The sequence below is a fragment of the Triticum dicoccoides genome, chromosome 3B, assembly GCF_002162155.2.
Source record: "Triticum dicoccoides isolate Atlit2015 ecotype Zavitan chromosome 3B, WEW_v2.0, whole genome shotgun sequence".
Classification (NCBI taxonomy): Eukaryota; Viridiplantae; Streptophyta; class Magnoliopsida; order Poales; family Poaceae; genus Triticum; species Triticum dicoccoides.
The window spans coordinates 230,282,285-230,288,271 of record NC_041385.1 but is presented as its reverse complement, the minus strand read 5'-3'; positions in this window follow the sequence as shown (position 1 = coordinate 230,288,271).

The window sequence follows — 5,987 nt, the reverse complement described above, 5'->3', positions numbered from 1 at the left end:
GAGCGGTGGCCGTTGCCTGTGGATGAACAGGACCCCGTGGTGTGGAGGGCTGGATGAGCAGTAGACGATGGAGGGGTGGTTGAACAGGACCCCGTGGTGTGGAGGGCTGGATGAACAGTAGACGGTGGAGGGGTGGTTGAACAGTTGCCAATGGAGTAGCGCGCGGTGGAGGCTGGATGAACAGGAGCCCGTGGAGGCTGGAGGAGGTCGACGGTAGCCCGTGGAGGCTGGAGGAGGTCGACGGTGGAGATGAACAGTATACCGTGGAGTCCCGTTTTGTGGTACGCCACACCCCTCCCGATGAATAGGACCCCCGTTTCGACCATAGCGCTCCAACACAAGTCCGTTTCGTCCGTTTTGCGGTATGCCACACCCCTTCCGATCGACAGGACCCCCGTTTCGACCGTAAGAGGTCCGTCTCGTCCGTTTTGCGGTACGCCACACCCCTCCCGATCAACAGGACCCCCGTTTCGACCGTAGGAGGTCCATTTCCTCCGTTTTGCGGTATGCCACACCCCTCCCGATCAACAGGACCCCGTTCCGAACATAGGAGGTCCGTTTTCTCCGTTGTGCGGTACGCCAGGCCTCGTTTCCATCGCCTGTTCCGTCCAAGCCCTCCCGATGAACACGACCACACATTCCGTTCCGACCCAGCCGGTTGACTCCCACGCGTTCCGTTGCCTCCCGATGAACACGACGCATTCCGTTGCCTCCCCATGAACACGACGCCTTCCGTTGCCTCCCCATGAACACGACGACGACGCTGTTTCTCCGTTCCGACCCAGCCATGTACACGAGCCCTCGCCGTACGTATGTGCGAGTAGGCGTTCGAGATCCCGCCCGTATGTACAAATACGTGGCCGTATTTTCTTTCTTGCATCCTGGCCGCTGTACATACGTGTACATGCTACGTGCGCGCCTCTACTACGACACGTGCGCGCCTCTACATCCACCAGTATATATGTACGTACACATTCGCGACCAGAATGACAATGCTACGTATGCTTCGACCAGGTGGGTCCCGACTGTCAGGCACTTCCTTGCGTGCGAAGATGTAGCTGGTGGGTCCCAGCAGTCAGGGGGGCGAATCGTTTTGATTTTTTTGCCCGGACGCACTTCCTTGCGTGCGAAGGTGTAGCTGGTGGGTCCCAGCAGTCAGGGGGAAAACGTTTTTTTTCGTGAAATACGGTGGCCCGTCCGGTGGGTCCCTGCTGTCAGGTGGAGGAATAATTATTTTGCGCGTAATAAGGAGGCACTTCCTTGCTGCGGCCGTGGACCCAATTGTTAGCGTCTCCACGCATAGTACTCTTTCGATGGAAGTCGTTTGTTGACCACATTGACCACACCGCGCCGAGAGCACCACGGCGGTGGACGACGGCGAGGCCTAGGAAGGGGACGACACGGAGCCGGGGAAGACGCAGCAGTTGATGCCCATGCGAAGAGGAGTACGAGGGTTCACTGGTTCGGCTGCAGTGTGAGGTTGCTGTCGCCGCAGAATAACAGGGGGTGTGGGTGAGTAGAGGGATGGCCTGGCCAGCGGTGGGAGTAGTAGGGGGCAGTGAGGCCTCCGCGGCATCACAGCCGATCACGGGAGGCAGGAGCACGCGACACGACTGGCGCTGGTTTGGGCGGCTGGAGCAAGAAGACCAGAGGTTGCAGAAGCACTACGGCTGTTGGACGAACATCGTACGATAACAGGAGCTGCAATCGTTCATATTGACTAGGTTGACAAAGCCCTCCGTCCCCGTCAACTTGGTAGGCCCACAAGTCAGCCTCCCACTATGCTGGGTTCTAGCTGGCAGGGGGAGTATTCATTTTTTTGTGCGTAATAAGGAGGCACTTCCTTGCGTGCGAAAATAGCTGGTGGGTTCGACCTGTCAGCGGGGGGCACGTTTTTTTGCGAAATATAGAGGCCCTTCCGGTGGGTCCCAGATGTCAGGTGGAGGAATCATTATTTTGCGCGTAATAAGGAGGCATTTCCTTATGTGCGGCCGTGGACCCAGCTGTCAGCCTCTCCACGCATAGTCTACTTTTGATGGTGTCGTTCGTTGACCACGTTGATCACGCCGCGCCGGGCGCATCCAAGGTGGTGGACGACGGTGAGGCACCGGACAGCAACGTGCCGGAGATGGGAAGACGCGGGAGTAGAGTCGCAGACGGAGAGGTGTACGAGGGTTAACTGGTTCTAGTGTGGTGTGGTTTGGCAGTCGGTGGAGAATAACAGGAGGTGTGGAGGGGTGGAGGGATGGCCTGGCCAACAGTGGAGTAGCGCTTCATAGCGAAGCATGCTAAGCAGAGCTTTTAGCAGCAGGAGGCGGGAGGTGGTCCCGGCAGCGCTGGAGGAAGAAGACGAGAGATTGAAGATGGATGCCGGTCGTTGGATGTAAATCCAACGGCTAACATTTCAGAATCATTTGTTGACTAAATTGACAACGACTTGCGTTGGCTTCGACCTATTGGCCCACATTTCAGCCTCCAAAAATGTGCCATGTATTCAACCCATTTTTTCAGAATTTACAGTCTTCTTTTTGCACGGTAGAATTTACAATCAATTTGATCTTTTTTTTGAATTACAGCCATTACCTGGGCTGGGTGAAAAAATAATGTAGCGTCCATGCGGCCCATTTATTTTATTTCCTAAAAAGTTACAGGCCATTTGCATTTTCTCGAAATACACGATTTTGCTGGGCTGATTCTAATTATAATGTTGGGTTGGGCCAGCAATGTTATCAAAAAATAAAAAGGGGCTGAGCATTTTGTTATAAATATATTTAAATAATAAGTGATATTATTATATTCATCCTTAAATCTTACCAAGCTTTTGTACACAATCACTAGGATTTTCGTGCCAAAACAATCCAGGATTTTATTTGTTAAGAAATTATTTTTATAAGTTAATAAGATGTGGGATATTGTTTTCTAACATATGTAAGTATCTGTTAAATATATGATGAAAATAAAAATAATATATAATAACATAAAAAATAATTTAAATATATATAATATAGTTAGAAGGGAAACATAAGTTGGACCTGGCATTCCTATTCTTATATAGAAAAATAGAACAGACCTCTACGTTTTCTTCAAAAAATACATAAATTGGGCTGCCAAAAATAAAACCTCGGATGGGAGGTCCATAGGCCGGTTTGTATTTCTTAGGGCCGTCATGTATCGACAGGCCTATGGACCTCCCATCCGAGGTCGTGGGCTACGCATGTTAAAAATGAAAGCCTAGACGGGGCAGCCCAAAACAACTTCCAACACTTGCCAAAACTTTGTCCCTCATTTTCTCTGTGTTTCGCACACTCGACATTGTGTGGGCATTTTAAATTGTGCATCATATGAAGATGTGCTATGCATGAATGTTGATCAGCATGATGTTAACTGGCTGGTAGTTCCATTTTCGACCATGAATAAAACTTCCAACATTATGTTAACCCTGTTTGAAAAGGCCGTGTTAATATAAATGCTCTGCCTCTGAAAGTTGCAGTTTTTTATCTGAAACTAAACTTGCAGTTTCTTATTTTAAACTGAAACTTGCAGTTTCTTCTCTGAGAATCACATTGTCTTCCCTTTTATACTCCTATGAAACTACATTTTTCTAAGTGCTAAAAATAGATCTCTAGAATTCATAAAATACTTCATATGCTCAATACTGCAAATCTGAAATTCAAAAGACATCCATATCTGAAAGTACTCTCAAAATACACAACACAAAAACAATTCACAACCTGCAAATACTGACAACCCTAAGCTCCTCCTGACAATTCACAACCTGCCCGACTATTGGGCTGGGGGGGGGGGGGCAGCCCCCTCCTATTCCTCGGCGGCAGATAGCCGCCCCATGAGACGATGTGAACGGCGAGGGAGACGATGGCGGGTAAGCGTCGTCGGGCCAACTGCTTTTCTCCTCTTGCAGTTGGGTTCGGTCGACGAAGACTCCACCGGCTCGCTCTGGCAGGACACCCTCACAAACGACACCCTGTAGATGCTCGATCCTTCAATCTCTAGTGGATGCTCCATCTAGGATCGATACTCCCACCACTGCTCCCTCACGATCGGATTCAGTGAATCTGTTTGCTCCATGGCCCAGAGGAGCAGCTCTATGTACTCCGGCGCGACTCCCTCCGGGAGTATTGCTGCTTTTTCGCTCTGTTGCAGATATTTGGCCATGGATGTCGCCATCACCGCTAGTTGGTCCTTCTTGTCAAACCAAGACTGTATCTCCAACATCCTAGCTAGCTTCATAGGGTCGCCGTCTGCGATCCTCACGTATCGGTTGTACTCCTCCATCGATCTACTTCTCCACAGCACCTTCACTCGCCGGCGGTGGTTTTTGAATGGAAGAGGAGAGTGATACTTCCATTTTGCATCATGCATTTATATCAATATTTATTGCATTATGGGCTGTTATTACACATTATATCTCAATACTTATGGCTATTCTCTCTTATTTTACAAGGTTTACCATGAATAGGGGGAATGCCGGCAGCTGGAATTCTGGCTGGAAAAGGAGCAAATGTTGGAAACCTAGTCTGCACAACTCCAAATGCCCTGAAACTCCATGAAACAACCTTTTGGATTTAATAAGAATTTATGAACGAAAGAAATAGGCCAGGGGGCCCACACCCTGTCCAGGAGACAGGAGGGCGCCCCCCTGTAGGGCGCGGCCCCCTATCTCCTGGGCCCCCTGGTGGGCCTCCGGCATCCATCTTCCGCTATATGAAGGGTTTTGTCCTGGAAAAAATCGTGGGCAAGCTTACGGGACGAAACTCCTCCACCACGAGGTGGAACCTTGGCGGAATCAATCTAGGGCTCTAGCGGAGCTATTCTGCCGGGGACACTTCCCTCCGGGAGGGGGAAATCATCACCAACGTCATCACCAACGATCCTCTCATCGAGAGGGGGTCAATCTCCATCAACATCTTCACCAGCACCATCTCCTCTCAAAACCCTAGTTCATCTCTTGTATCCAATCTTGTATCAAAACCACAAATTGGTACCTGCGGGTTGCCAGTAGTGTTGATTACTCCTTGTAGTTGATGCTATTTGGTTTACTTGGTGGAAGATCATATGTTTAGATCCTTTATGCACTTTATTACCCCTCTGATTATGAACATGAATATGCTTTGTGAGTAGTTACGTTTGTTCTTGAGGACATGGGTGAAGTCTTGCTATTAGTAGTCATGTGAATTTGGTATTCGTTCGATATTTTGATGAGATGTATGTTGTCTTTTCCTCTAGTGGTGTTATGTGAACGTCGACTACATGACACTTCACCATTATTTGGGCCTAGAGGAAGACATGGGGAAGTAATAAGTATATGATGGGTTGCTAGAGTGATAGAAGCTTAAACCCTAGTTTATGCGTTGCTTCATTAGGGGTTGATATGGACCCATATGTTTAATGCTGTGGTTAGGTTTACCTTAATACTCCTTTTTGTAGTTGCGGATGCTTGCAATAGGGGTTAATCATAAGTGGGATGCTTGTCCATGTTAGGGCAGTACCCAAGTGCCGGTCCACCCACATATCAAATTATCAAAGTAGCGAACGCGAATTTTATGAACGTGATGAAAACTAGCTTGACGATAATTCCCAATGTGTCCTCGGGAGCTCCTTCTTCATTATTAGAATTTGTCCAGGCTTATCATTTGCTACCTAAAGGATTGGGCCACCTTGCTGCACTTTATTTACTTTATTTACTTTTTGCTCGTTACTATTTATCTCATCACAAAACTATCTATCACCTACTATTTCAGTGCTTGCAGAGAAAACCTTATCGAAAACCGCCTATCATTTCCTTCTGCTCCTCGTTGGGTTCGACACTCTTACTTATCGAAAGGACTACGATAGATCCCCTATACTTGTGGATCATCAAGACTCATTTCTGGCGCCGTTTCCGGGGAGTGTAGCGCGTTCGGTGAGTGGAACTTGGTAAGGAAACATTTATATAGTGTGCTGAAATTTTCTGTTACTTGTCACTATGG